Here is a 15,551-nt window from a genome sequence, read left to right on the forward strand (position 1 = left end):
AAGGTAAAATATGACGTACATGTTTCTCTCATTACCGTTAAGAAGACTTTCATAAATTTTTTTCATGGTATCGAGAGCATCCTTCATGTCCTCGTGTTAATTAACCATGGACACATGCACCATAAATCCTCCTTCCTTCTCCTGGCCAGGAAGAGGATGGGATGCCTCTCCAAAAGCTGCCACTTATGAAGCTGAAAAAGAAGTTAACACAAAAAAATAGAAGTTAAAGTTTAGTTGTGAAAGTCTAGTATTTTAAAGAGTTTATGAACTGCAATGTGCTTGTCACCTTTGCCTAATAGTAACCTTTGTACTACCACTTATTTAGCAAAGGCCTGAACTGTTGTGGGAATAATGCAAAAATATAATTCTGTTAGTGGTCAAGCAGATTTGTTTCTAGTTATTGTGAATACCACAGTATCATTAAATTTATATACTTCATTTATTCCATCTGTTTAACCTTCAACCAGTGGTTGAGGCAGTCTGCTGACATGGAAACAAAACACTGTGGAAAAGATGGGACTATATGAGAGTAGACTTTACCACCTACACCCTGTCCATCTTTGCTGTTACTGTTCCCTTTGTTGTCATTTGGTTTTAATTCTTTTTGTTTTTAGATGTTTTAAACAATCTTGAAAATACTAATAAAAAAGCCAAAGGAGGAGCAGACCAACTGTAAAAAAGCATGTTTTTCTGCACTGTTCAAGTGATTCAGATCAATATACAATTCAATATATTAAATTTAGAGCATAAAGTTTTTGTTTGTTTGTTTTCTAGGATAAATGCAGCATCACTTCAGCAGCAATGAAGTTAAAAAGATCTATTTATTTATCATCATAAACAGTTAATCTGTACGTCTGCAGGGATTATTAGATAGTATTTTATGAGAACCATTGGGTAGAGAAAAACGTACCAGCAAACTTGTTGAATTGTGGACTTTATTGATGCTGCTGTTCTTCTTTTGACGCTCTTTCCATTCCTTGGAAAATTCTTCTTTTTGTGTTTGCTGTTTGCTGCCACAGTGTTGGCATGTTTTAGAAGCCACTCAATCATCTTCTGCCACTGCCAACATTTCCTTTGAGTAGGCATCTGGAAAAGGAAACACGTGTCACACATTTTCTTACCATATACCCACGATACAGAAAAGCTGTATTATCTACTACTGATTAGATACCGCTGACTCGAATGGAGAATAAACGTTAATAATATTAATAATATTATTACAATTACATTAAATATGGATTCATTCTGAAAATGTGAATATAAAATTATGTGCACACTGTTTAAAAAAAAATCGTATAATTTACGGTGAAAAACTGGCAGCTGTGGTTGCCAGTTTTTCACCGTATAAATTACAGTGACAACGTAAAGGATATTATGGTATGCCATTTTGGCAACTGTAAATTTTGCAGTACACAACTGTTATTTTTATGGTAGTTTTCTATAATATTAACAGTTAAACTGTTGAAAAAATTGTTAAAAATCTGTATAATTTACAGTAAAAAACTGGCAGCTGTGGTTGCCAGTTTTCCACCGTAAAAATTACGTTGTCAACGCAGAGGATGTTATGGTATGCTATTTTGACAACTGTAAATTTTGCAGTACATCACTGTTATTTATATTTGGTAGTTTAATTTACAGTGAAAATCTGGCAGCTGTGGTTGCCAGTTTTTCACAGTAAAAATTACAGTGGCAATGAAAACAACATTAGCAACTGTTAAATTTTCAGTACAGTGTTGTTTATGGTATTATGTTGTAATAGTTATAAATCTATTGCCAGCTACTTACTGTAAAAGTAGATGTCTCTTAGTAACACAGCATAAAATCCTATAGTGATGGTAAACAATGAATAAATAAAGCTCACTGTACAGGTTATAAATTAACCTGAAAAAACAGTTTATTGCATTTACACATTCTCTGATAAAAACAGACTGAACCAAACTTTTCCAGTGTACTCACAAGCAGCATATGTCCATATGAAGGATAGTCCATGAATAAACAAAAATGAGTCTTCACCTGGGCTGATCAAGAGCAATGAGTCACCAAGCCCAGACATGACCTAAGAGGGCATGTTCAAACTGGAACTTCAAGTGTTCATCAGTCATCCTCTGATTGAGTAGTCCCATGTTGTCCATAAGGTCTTCACTGTGGTCTGGACACGATCTTCTTTGCAGCCAGAAAGCAGAAAAAAAAGCAAGGGTTATGTTGATTCAGCGTTTAAGCATGATGACTACACAGCAATAAAGGTAGCGTCTGTTTATTTTTGCTTTACTTAGCTCCAGTGAGCTATGCATAAAACCATCACTCCGGAATAGTTAAAACATATAAGGGTGAAAAGCATAAATGGACAAAGTGTTTTTTTCACTGCCGTTTTCTCTTTCAGTTTCTTGTGCAAGAAGCAAGCTGTAGGCATCATCACCATGTTTGGCTGGCAAAGAAAACTAAGTTTTCTGAGGTCCTGTGGCACTGAAAACTGGCTCTGAGGAAGAAGGCAGATCTTCACTGGCAATCTAATTTGTTTTTGTAATGGCTGAACAAATCAATAGCCCATTAAAACTGAATGCGTATATAAACACTACATGATACAATATATTATTTGACCATTATTATTATTTGCAGGGCAATTATTTTGCAGCATGGCAGAAAATATAAAATGTAGGATGACTCCATCAACCTCCACACGTCAGCACAAAAAGCTCTTTGCTCAGAGGTGAAATTCAACTGATGAATGATGGTTCTTCAGCCAAATGAATCAACAAAAGAAAGTGGGACATGCATAATGGTGATGCAGAGGTGCTCCGCTTGTGTAACAGGCTGAAAGTAGAAGTATCCAAGAGGAAGGATTCAAGAATTTTGGGAATACAGGGTGTGCAGAATTATTAGGCAAGTTGTATTTTTGAGGATTAAATTTATTATAGAACAACAACTATGTTCGCAATGAACACAAAAGACTCATAAATATCAAATCTGAATATGTTTGGAAGTTGGAGTGGGGCTTTTTTAGTTTTAGTATCTTAGGAGGATATCTGTGTGTGCAGGTGACTATTACTGTGCATAATTATTAGGCAACTTAACAAAAACCAAATATATACCCATTTCACTTATTTATTTTCACCAGGGAAACCAATATAACAACTCAAAATTTACAAATATACATTTCTGGCATTCAAAAACAAAACAAAAACAAATCAGTGACCAATATAACCACCTTTCTTTGTGAGGACACTCAAAAGCCTGCCATCCATAGATTCTGTCAGTGTCTTGATCTGTTCACGATCAACATTGCGTGCAGCAGCAACCACAGCCTCCCAGACCCTGTTCAGAGAGGTGTACTGTTTTCCCTCCCTGTAGATCTCACATTTGATGAGGGACCACAGGTTCTCTATGGGGTTAAGATCAGGTGAACAAGGAGGCCATGTCATTATTTTTCTTCTTTTAGACCTTTTCTGGCCAGCCACGCAGTGGAGTACTAGGATGCGTGTGATGGAGCATTGTCCTGCATGAAAACCATGTTTTTCTTGAACGATGCTGACTTCTTCCTGTACCACTGCTTGAAGAAGGTGTCTTCCAGAAACTGGCAGTAGGACTGGGAGTTGAGCTTGACTCCATCCTCAACCCGAAAAGGTCCCACAAGCTCATCTTTGATGATACCAGCCCATACCAGTATCCCACCTCCACCTTGCTGGCGTCTGAGTCGGAGTGGAGCTCTCTGCCCTGTACTGATCCAGCCACGGGCCCATCCATCTGGCCCATCAAGACTCACTCTCATTTCATCAGTCCATAAAACCTTAGAAAAATCAGTCTTATGATATTTCTTGGCCCAGTCTTGACGTTTTATCTTGTGTGTCTTGTTCAGTGGTGGTCGTTTTTCAGCCTTCCTTGCCTTGGCCATGTCCCAGAGTATTGCACACCTTGTGCTTCTTGGCACTCCAGTGATGTTGCAGCTCTGAAATATGGCAAAACTGGTGGCCAATGGCATCTTGGCAGCTTCATGCTTGATTTTCCTCAGTTCATGGGCAGTTATTTTGCGCCTTGTTTTTTCAACACGCTTCTTGCGACCCTGTTGACTGTTTTGAATGAAACGCTTGATTGTTTGATGATCACGCCTCAAAAGCTTGGCAATTTTAAGAGTGCTGCATCTCTCTGCAAGACATCTCACTATTTTTGACATTTCAGAGTCCGTCAAATCTCTCTTCTGACCCATTTTGCCAAAGGAATGGAAGTTGCCTAATAATTATGCACACCTGATATAGGGTGTTGATGTCATTAGACCACACCCCTTCTCATTACAGAGATGCACATCACCTGATATGCTTAATTGGTAGTAGGCTTTCAAGCCTGTACCGGTTGGAGTAGAACAACATGCATAAAGAGGATGATGTGGTCAAAATACTCATTTGCCCTAATAATTCTGCACACACTGTACAAGGTGTAAAGGAGATCCAGGACACCAGCAGACCTGAAGCCTATACTTCAAGCTGTCAACACTATTGCTGTGTCTACCAGTGAATGTGAGTGAGCCTTCAGCAGTATGAATGACTGACATTCTGTCTGCAAACCCCTTTGCTAAAAGCAGGCTTTCAAATGGGCCACCGTAGTTCAACCCACAGTTATGTAAGGTCATGATGGTCATGGCAAAGGGAAGAAGATCTGCTGATGAGAGATCTTGTGAAGCCCCAAACCAACCAAACAAGCAATGATGAACACGAGACCTGCTGGAGCCCTTTTTAAGTAAGCTGAAATCTTAATTCTAATATAGATAATCACTGAAGATGCAGATTATTGTTTTAAGAGCAAGAATTAACATTTTTAACTATAAACTGTATGTGCAAACCTTGCTGATGTATTTTTAATTATTCAGTGTACTTAAAGTTCAACATTTGCCATCTCCTATCCATATCTATCCCTGCTGTGTGATGGAAGTGGAGTCAGCTTGTTTTGTTGCCCTGCAGTAGACTCCACAAGTTCAGGCCCGATGACTTTTTGCATTTCAAACATTTCTAAATATACAGTTCAGGTTACCTGATGACCAATTTGATATTCAACATGTTTATGCAGAGACTGTGAATGGCTAGTCAATATATTGAGTTTTTGAAGATACTGACATATTTTCAGACTAAAGGTAAGATATATCCATGTTAACGCTATCAGGCTTGAAGTTAATAAAATGACACTTTGAATTTGGCTCATGTGGATTTGATTTTGAACTGGCTTTGTTCATTTGTTCTTTGTAATTTCTGTACTACAAAACTGTTGATCTTGAGATCGATAGATCATATCACCCATGTTTTTATCCCATATTGTTATGACAAGCTGACAACAGGTCAACATTGGTAGTAACAGCATTTTTTCCACCTAAAGCTAACAGTGAACTTCCTGCGGCCGCTCTGTTCTTAAAGGGATGTTTTATGTAAAACACTTTGAATTGTTGTGTACATGAAATGTGCTGTAAAATAAACTTGCCTTGTGCAATTTGCAGCCTAAATACAGCAATACTCAAGAAATCAGACAGTCACAACTTACCTCTTATTAGACTTTAAAAGAGTGGTGTCCAAGTCACTGGGCCCAGACTTGACTGAAGACAGGCAGGAGCCTCAATGACACTGTATGATGTTAAGGCAACTGGAACTGTGAACAGGTGTTGTTATCCTTTCTGCCTTAAAACAAGAACCTTTCTGCTGCCAATGAAATGGTGAAAAAAAAAAAAAAATTAAGAAAAACATGAAAAAAATATGACAACAACTACTACTACTACTACAACTATTACTACCACTAACAATAAAAATAATAATAATAATAACATATATCATAATAATATACAGCACTTGCAGTTTCAAAGTGTTTTTTTAGTTCTCATCTACCTGTCCTTTGATTACAATCAAAGGGTAAAATTCGGTCAAAAAACTTCCAAAATGGCACAAATGGTAGACCATGTACTAGATGTTTTAATGCACGGTTACCCAAGTAATCTCCCTTTACAATGCAATCCAATAAAGCAGAAAAGTTAAAAAAATAAATAAATAAAATTAAATCCTTGGCCAACCCACTATATAACCTGGTGGAGCACATGACACATACCTGGAGCTGGGTCCTTGCAGGTTCTTTGCTGTGTGCATTTCCGCTTTCTCCTTGCTGTCTCCGTTGACTAAAGCAGAAATCCCTCCCCAAAATTAGAGGAAAATCACTTAAAAGTAAAACAACAACAATAATAACAATTATATTATTAACAACAACAATAGTCACTTTCTTTTGGCATTTAAATGTATTAGAATATTACCTTTTTCTGGCTGTTACAAAGGCCAGTCAAACCCCTTCAAGACAGCAATCACTTGGGAATCTGAATGCAATGCTTGAAAAGTGGCAGGAGCAGAAGACTAGAAAATAATTTAAATAAGAACAGTGTGTACAGATAATTACAACATTCAATGCTACTTTCAAAAGATGTATTAGTTATCTGTTCAGATCTTACCTTAACAGATATTCTCGATCATAGTAATGTCAGCAGCATTCAACCTACTTCACATAGACACTTAAACAAAAGCTCAAATGTTCTTCAAATACAGTTTGATTAACTTAATGCACAGTATAACAGTAATTCAAACGAATCAATTATTAAATCCACTAAAGAGGTTTCTCTTGGTAATAAGAAAGAGACAAAATTGGAAAACTCAGCATGTAACTTAAAGTTACAGTAAATCAGTTTTTGTAATCTGTCGGTCGTCCCCTTAAATTGTCTCAATTTCCAGGCCTGATAGAAACAACAGCCTCCAAAACATGAAAATAACAGTAGTATTAATGCCAATTTTTTTTTACTTTGACCTTATTTCTCAAGTACTGAAAAAACAAACAAAAAACAAACAGTGAACTTGCTTCTAAAAACCACAAATCACTTTCTCAGAGACAATAGCAGAGTCAAGGTTGACCAAGGCAGGTAAGGGCAGCACTGTGTTTGGAGTGGGTGAATATACATAAAAATGTGCTGACATCAGCCCATTCAAAAGAACTCTGAAAACTTGGCCTTTAAAACGTACAGTCCTGTTTAATATGAACATCCAAAATTGTAAAAACAACATCATGGAACATAATGAAAAGTATATTTCTGCATTAAAGATTAAATCTTTAATGATCTCTCCACTCGTGATCAGCAAGATCCGAGATGAGGGTGAGGACTCGTGGGTTTACAGCTAGTTGCTTCTTGTTTTTCCTTTTTTCCACTTTTTTTCCCTTCTCGGGATTGATGTTGAAGAAACACCTTTATGAACACAAAAAATTATAACCAATCACTAATCTAAATACAGGGGTGTGTTCTAAAGATGTCTGTGTGTGTGCGTGAGTACACGTGGGTTTTTTCCTCCTACCTCTGAAGGAATTCAAGTGTTGAGCTCAGTTCCACAGGATAATCTTTTGGTCAACGCAGAGCATGAATTGCTTAGCAGCAAAGCAGGAGTCTCCTGCAAAGAAGTAGTAGAAAATAATTAATTACAGTCCATCCAAAAGTGGACTTAAAAACAGGACAATGAATAACACATCATATTTGGCTTAGTTTCTTTTAGTAAAACTCAATATCAACTTACCACATACAACGATGCATGGTGTGACTGGCAGGCTTTCCACATGTACTTCTTTTGCCAGAAAGGTTTCTTCCACGTAATGAAAGAGGTTCTCTTCTTTTTCATCAAAATAGCAGAGAAGAAGGAGTATCTTGTCTTTTAGATCTTCTGAGCGGTCATCATTTTGTCCTTTCAGAATGTGCAGGTTTGTGACAAGTTGCAAAATGTTTCTGCTTTTTTCTGCACAAACAGTTCTCATAAAGTTCAGAAGCCGCTCTCCCTTTTTTTCTACGTTACAGAGGAAAGTTTCCTTCAGTGGTATTCCAGTTAGCTCCTCAAAGTGGACTGCCATGCCAATTTCCTGAAACAAAAAAGGCCACTCCTCCAAGAGGGTTTGCAGTTCTGTCCCTTTATTTATTTCTTTCCGTTGTGAGTAGTAGGTGCTCTTCATAAGACTTTTCACCTCGTGAATACTGAAGTTCAACTGTTCACTAAGCCCCTTCATTTCATCTTTCTTCTTTTGCTGGGTTTCTGGTGTCTCAATAACTGGAAGGAACTTCATGTCCCATTTCACGCAGCCCTAAGTATCTTGTACTGCTGCCCTTTGTTCTGCTGGAATCTCGTCCGTGTCATATTCATCTGACACTTTTTTGCGTTTTGTCATCACAGGTGTTGAGGACCGCTTTACATTGTCAACTCTGGTTTGTAACTGTTTCACAAGGGAATGATAGCCTGGTCCCACAACAACGCCTTCAATGGCATCTTGCAAAGACCTTTGATACTTTGCAACCATTTTTTGGCAACTTCTACACAGGCCTTCTTGCTTGGGGATGGACATACCTTCATCATCTCTGAAACAACAATCCGAATCATTTCTCTACGCAGCCGTGGCTTTGGCCTTTTCTCCCTCTCCAAACACTGGATCAGTTCTTCTGGAAGAACTTTCCATGGAATGTCAAAGTAGTCAATCCAGTCTGGACCAGTAATCTGGTGGCTGTCAGAAGGTGAGGCTTGTAATGAGGAGCCTGATGAGGTAGATGGAGAGGATAATGCTGGCTGACTGCAGATTTCAGTGTTCTGTGCTGTAATACAAAAATGAAATAATTAATCAAATGTAATGTATAATGTTTTTTACTTGGCTATAATAGAAAGTGAATTTTATCAAAATTAACATACTGGTTTTTTTCCAGGCAGCAACCAATTTCCTTGCTTGAACTGGTCTGAGTACTGACAGCAGATCACTTTCTTGTACAAAGGTAAAATCTTCATTTGTCTCCACCCCCAATGATTGTAGGGTTTCCACCAAAATATCCGTAATTGAAGTTGGGAGTTCTGGCAGCACTCTGGTAACGGCACTACGTACGCTGTCATTATGTGCATCATCCATTTCTAAGTATAAAAAAAAAATATTAAGCTCAATGAACTCCAGAATGTAAGCAGACCCAGACATCTTTTAGTGTGACAGTACACAGTGTTTTAATGGAACCATTTGATATCCTTCTTTAATGTAGGATGGCAAAGGACAGAAATCAATTAAGTCACCGACTTTTAGACATTTCATAATTTCACTGTCTTTCCGAACTGAGTACACATGGTACTCAGGATGGAATTCTGCTACATATACTAACACCAGAAAATGAACAGTGTCATTTTTTATCAAAATGAGCACTAGTTCACCAAACTCCACAGAATCAATGCTACCTGTAATAAGGAACTGTCCTTTCTTATATGATGTTCCTTTATACACCATTTCTACTGTGGCCTTTGTGTTTGTGTCACTGAAATCAAATTGTCTGACTGCATCTTGTATGGCTTTGCTGTAAAATACTGAATAAAATGGAGAATGATCTTTAACTTGCAAGACAGCTCGACCCATTGATCCTGCTGAAAGATAAGCATGCAGCATCTGATGTCTTTCAGAGAGCGTATGGCAGAGGTTTTTAAAGTTTTTTAAATTTCTCGCACATCTCTTGAAGTAACTGTGCTTGCTTTCAAAGCGCATTGTCCATAGCCTGATTAAAGGGCCAAATTTCAGAATGAGAGCTGGGTAATGACGCAAATAATGGTGCTTTGGTTTTAGGTTGCTTTCAGGGAACACAGCTTTCCGTGACTCTAAATATTCTTGAATAAGAATGTCGAGATAAGCAACCTGAGGAACAGAGATTATCTGTGCACATACCATCTCCACAATGTCTTTCAGCTGCATTGTCAAATGCCAGATATCATCTGTTTTGTCTTTTACTTTGTCGCCAATTATGAGAGGCAGCAGCCTTAGGAAATTCCAGTTTTGTACAGCCTGGCCTGACAGTTTAGCTGCTTGAGGGCTGACTTCACGTGGCTTTGTGGAGGAATCAGAGTCACAGTATCTGAACTGTTTAATCCGCCGATTCAAAGTAGAGTAACTAAACCATCCCCTTTTCTTTATAAAATATTTGAGAAACAGTGCAACATCATAAGACAAAATGCCCTCAAATATATCATGTCCTAGACAAGGTGGTAACCCTGGCTGACAGACATTGAAGTGCTCCAAAGAGTTGAATACAGACATGAATTTTATTCCTTCCACATCTGGAGTACCTTCAGTTTGGAGGCGATCAACAGCAGAAGTGTAGTTCTCAGGTGTACGCTCCACAAAGATTTGGGTCAGCACCCTGAAACTGAGATCGTGTTATCAAGCAATACCTACAAAAGTATTCTGAGCGACTAAAATTTTCATGGAAGCCTCCAATACAATGTGAGCCCAAATTATCTCCCACAATGCAATACACTGTACCTTTGACAACTGTTTCATCTGATCCTATTTCCATTCTTCTCTAATTCCTTCAAGTCAGTTAGTAATTCAGAGAAAACCTTTGCATGTCCAAATTCTTTGAAATCTTTCTCTCTGCATAATAACACAAGAAACATGTGGTCTGTGTCTGACCGTACATGAAGTGGCAAGTTGGTAACCGATGCATAGACAGCTAATACCTTGTGTCTCGTCCTTGCAGAGCCTAATGGGTTGACAACTTCAAAAGGGTCTTGATATAGCAACAGTTTGAGACATGATGGATTTTGAATAAAGAACTCATTTGATTTAAATATCTGTCCATCAGTAATGTCACTCAGAACATCCGAGGGGGACTCACCCAAGTGCTCCCCTAATTTTTGCCACAGGTCAGACTCTAACAAACATTTTAAAGTCTCTCTTATAGGAACATAATAGGCAAACCTGTCTGTCCTGTTCTCATCTTTTCCTAAAAAAAACTTTCTTAGGCTCTACATAGTTGAACTGTTTTTTGAAACTTTGAGTTCTTGAATATGAAGTCCTCATTGGCCTTGTATGACATGCAGAGAACAGATCTGATTGTCTGACAGTCTCACAAAATTTGTTGATTTCCTCATCTGATAATGATGTATCATTTTTTAGCAGTGATGTTAGCTTACCCAAACTATATGTCTGACCCAACTCGTGTATGTTCTGCATTTCCTCAATAATTACCTGAATGGTGGAAGCAGGCAGTAGAAACTGTCCCTGCAGTTTCAAACAGAATAAAGACACATTTCTTAGTAAAAGGCCATAGAACTCCTGTGACATATACATAACCGTTTCATCCATGCTTGTCTCAGGACCCGCCTCATTCATTTGAGGGCCAATATCATCGGATTCAGTTGGAGCAGCTGATGACTGGGAGGGACAATTTCTGTATGACTCACTGATACAGCTGTCTGCAAAGTCTCTGTGTTTCCATGACATATGGGCTGTAAATGTAGATTTTACTTTAAAAACATTTACACAGCCTGTCACTGGACAACTTACTGCATGTCCTTGCGCAATGTGATCCTTTAAATGAGCTATCATAGCTTTCCCGTCTTGACACTGACGTTCACACAAAGCCACCACACATTTAAAAGCGTTAACATGAACAGAACTGTCAGTAGCAGTCCTGACTGTAACATTAACATTAACGTTATTATGCTTGCGGTAAAAATGAGCCTTAAAGGTCCCATATTATACACTTTATTCCCAATCTGAGACCATTCATTAATATCTAAATGAAATATTTCCGCCATGGTATGGACAAATCGACCCTCAGTTTGAGTGCAGCGGCTTCTCTTCACCTCCCTCTTTTTAGCAGCTTCAGAAATGTGCCGTTTATGGTGGGCGGAACCCTGGTGGAGCAGCTCAGCTGTTGGCTCCGCCCATCGCATCGCCCGTCATGAGGTGATTGACAGGTTAATATATTTTCAAGCTATCAGACTAATAAGGCCGAAACGATAAAATAACTGCCAGCTCTTACCTCTCCAGCTGTGTCACAGACAGTTGGTATTGAACCTGGCTTCAGCTTCAAACGGTTGGCGAAGCCTGCTTTCCATGCCCTCATGTTGTGGAAACAGTCCTCTTTGAAATGCTGGCCACAGACATGCAAAACCTTTGGAAGTTTTCCGGGTACATTTCCTCCAAAAATAAAATTAATCCACTCAGTTCTCGTGGGTTCAGTGGATGGAAGTAAAAAAAACGTTTTCGTGTTCATTTATGCAGCCACAAACAGAACAGTGCTTCTGTCGCTTAGCCATGTCCGCTAACAAGGGTTGCCGAAGAGGGAAAAACACTGGGCGCTAGGTGATTTTTAGAGGGCGGGCTTTGAGAGCCGGTAGACGGGTCCATCGCTCTGTGGGGAGTGGTTATTGTCCCTTATGACGTCATAACGTACACGCTTTCAAACAAGCTCATTTCAGCGCTTACTTCCCTAGAGGTGGAGCAGGGGGGAGAGAGAGCGCCTGAAAGAGTTTCACACTTAGGGGTCTCCTACACATGCGGGGGGACCAGTATGACTGTTCCAAAACCATTAAAAAGTGAATTTTGCATAATATGGGACCTTTAAACGCTCCGTATCTGTTGAATGTATGCTTGCACCCAGTTTCAATACACATGAATAAACAACGTGGCTCGTTTCTGTGGAGTTTGCAATGAAGCACATAGCCTCTCAATGTCTGAACAGACTTCCCACAAAATGTACAGCTATACGTTTTCCTTGGCTAACTACTTAGCAAAATGAAACGACTTAGCAAACTAATGTAACTGTAACAAATGAACCTTTAAAAAGCCCTGATGGAAAGTCCAGGATTTTGTAAACGTGCTTACCTCAAGAACAGAGTAATTAGGAGTAAAGACCGTGCAAAGACGTCTCAGTTAATGGTGGCTTAACGGTCGGTGAAAAAATCAAATGTCAACGCTCCCGCTGCACAAAAAAAAAAAAAAAAAAACACACACACAGAAAAAACAGTTCGCTATAAAAAAAAAGCTATCACTCTGCACAAAAACGATTAGAATACACAGAGTATATAATATGTATAGGTATAGGCAATTTACAGCAAGCTTTTCTGACTGTTTATCTCTGTTAACTTCGGACATACGTGGAACAGCTCTAAAACCAAAACCGTCGAATTTGCCCAAACTTGCCACGATTGAAACTTACCATGTTCGTGTGTTGGGAGGGGTTAAAACGAAGAAAGGCATTTTGATTTATTTTGAGGAGGTAACTGAGGCGGACAAATTAAATTTTTTTGGAACAAAAGAAATGGAATATTCATTTTTTTTTTCTTTTTCTGTTTTGCATTTGCTTACATTGTGTTTTTTCTATGTAGGTGTTGTCCACCACTGCCACCCACACACGAGCAAATGGTTTCTCCCCTCTTTGACCTCAGTCAAACAAGTTTTGCTGTCCTCCTGAGGACCCAGGATTTTTTATTTATTTTATTTTATTTTATTATTATTTATTGATAAATTAGGTTTTGTGGTTGTAAAAAACAAATAGCAATTATTATTATTATGTTCACATTTTACAAGATACCCACTGGAATGGACATCTGGATTTCCTTGTTCTCAAATACAAAATATTTATTGAATGATTAAACATCTAGTTCTATACAAAAACAATTCTATAATTCATTAAAACATGAATATTTACCATTTAATATAAACCTTTAGTTATTCTGTGTTATTCTATGTCTGATCCTTTCTCTCTCTGGACTTTTATCCTATGGTAATTCTATACGAGTCTCCCTGATTTTAAGGATCTTTTCTATCTCTGTCATGGAGATGTTCCCTGAAGAGGGTGTAGAGCTGGTCCACTGTTCCATGACCAGGACGAAAACCATATTGCTCCTCCTCAATCTGAGAAGGTAACTGAGACCTGACAGACCCTCCTCTGCTGGACCCCTGAATAGACCTTACCAGGGAGGCTGAGGAGTGTGATCCCACTGTAGTTGAAGCACACCCTCTAGTCCCCCTTCCTGAAGAGGGGGACCACCACCCCAGTTTGCCAGTCCAGGGTAACTGTCCCCGATGTCCATGTAATGCTGCTGAGACGTGTCAGCCAAGTCCTACAGCATCCAGAGTCTTAGGAAACTCCAGGGTTCCGGAGTTTCCTAAGACTCTGGATCCTTGTTTAAAGAAGTGTCGTGGGACATGGTTGAAGCTCTGCCGGAGATGGGAGTTGGAACTCTTTCTGACAGGGACTCCGCCAGACATTCCCAGCAGACCCTCACAACACGCTTGGGTCTGCAAGGCCTGACCGGCATCCTCTCCCACCATTTGAGCCAACTCACCACCAGGTGGTGATCAGCTGACAGCTCCGCCCCTCTCTTCACTCTTATGCCTGAACATGGTGTTCATAATGGACAATCCATGATGAGCACAGAAGGAACCACTCAACCTTGCACACCAACTCAGGCTTCTTCCCTGCCAGGGAGGTTCCATGTCCCTAGAGCTAGCTTCTGCAGCCGAGGATCAGACCACCAGGGTCCCCGCCTTCGGCCGCCGCCCAGTTCATACTGCACCTGACCCCTATGGCCCCTCCTGCAGGTGGTGTGACCGTGGGCCATGTCACACTTTCGAGCTAAGCTGGATCAGGCCCCATGGGCAAAGGCCTCACCTCTAGGCTTGGCTCCAAAGGGGGGCCCCAGTTGGTGTGTGTGTGAGGGGCTTTACATGTTTCAAAATTCACCCATCAACTTATAATGAGAATATCAGAGATAGTCAGATCACCTAACCCTAATCCCCTCACCCCTAACAACCACCAATGTGTGCATTATGTGTTCAGAATATTGAAAAAGTAAAATTGTGATAATTTTATGATTTATCAATTGTACCCATCAAATCAGGAAAAGTCACAAAACATGAATGAAATAAAAAAAAAAAAAACAGTCAACTATTATTTTTTAATGAAAAACACTGAATGGGGTCAAATTGACCCCAAAGATAGTAGAAAGGGGTAAGACATTGCCACATGCAGTTACTATCCCCCAGCCCTTTGTCCACCATTTTGGCCACCATTTTAGCCCTTGTACTTTAACAAACTTCTCCTAAGCTCTGTCCCAATTCAGGGTCTGCATACTTCGAAGTGCGCAGGATAGGCTATGGAGTGTGCTCTGTAGTCTACACACTTCGAAGACCGCTTAACGTTTCTGAAATGAGACAGCCAACAAAAATTTCCTATAGCAACAACACAGGACGTTGAATCACCTAAACCTCAGAAATTACTTATAGGACGCTTCAGTGGACGCTGAACACCAACAGTAAAAGAGAGAGAGAAAAAAAAAAACACGGTCTGAGGCTCTGTTGTTTTACAACCAGTACACACGTCATTAACCCCTTAAAAATCTACAAATATTAACAGATTTTAATTTACACTATTTAACAAAAATGCTTTTCCTTGGTTTTGTAATGTTTATACTAAAGTGTAGTTTAAAAAAATGTACTTGTTTTTTACACAAAACTTTATTGAAATCCAAAACTACACTTCTAAGCTCTGTTGCTGATTTGCCACCGTCTTGTGCGCAATGAAGGATGCATCACCAGCAGTCTTTGTTTGAGGCCAAACGAAGTGCGGATTTGAAGGGTGGATTCGGAGGGTATTTCAAATTCTGTGAATTGGGACAGCACATCGCGCACCGCGATGACGTATGTGACCGAAGAATCTGCACTTTGAAGTGTGCAGACCCTGCATTGGGACACACCTC

The 15,551-nt window shown here is 39.4% G+C and overlaps 2 long non-coding RNA genes across 3 annotated transcripts; both read right to left on the bottom strand.

Moving 5' to 3' along the window:
• Positions 1-5,613: 5,613 nt before the first annotated feature.
• Positions 5,614-6,750, bottom strand: LOC121630640. Of its 2 annotated transcripts, none has more exons than XR_006008563.1 (3): positions 6,275-6,750; positions 6,076-6,181; positions 5,614-5,650 (listed from the first exon to the last, which is right to left on the bottom strand). It is a non-coding gene; the product is annotated as an uncharacterized LOC121630640 (long non-coding RNA). The 2 variants fall into 2 exon arrangements; XR_006008564.1 differs by having other exon boundaries at positions 5,617-5,675.
• Positions 6,751-7,576: 826 nt separating this feature from the next.
• On the bottom strand, positions 7,577-10,176 carry LOC121630641. The gene is made up of 3 exons (XR_006008565.1): positions 10,125-10,176; positions 8,724-8,936; positions 7,577-8,629 (listed from the first exon to the last, which is right to left on the bottom strand). It is a non-coding gene; the product is annotated as an uncharacterized LOC121630641 (long non-coding RNA).
• Between the last annotated feature and the right edge of the window lie 5,375 nt (positions 10,177-15,551).

This window comes from Melanotaenia boesemani, chromosome 20 (genome assembly GCF_017639745.1).
Source record: "Melanotaenia boesemani isolate fMelBoe1 chromosome 20, fMelBoe1.pri, whole genome shotgun sequence".
In the NCBI taxonomy this organism is placed as follows: domain Eukaryota; kingdom Metazoa; phylum Chordata; class Actinopteri; order Atheriniformes; family Melanotaeniidae; genus Melanotaenia; species Melanotaenia boesemani.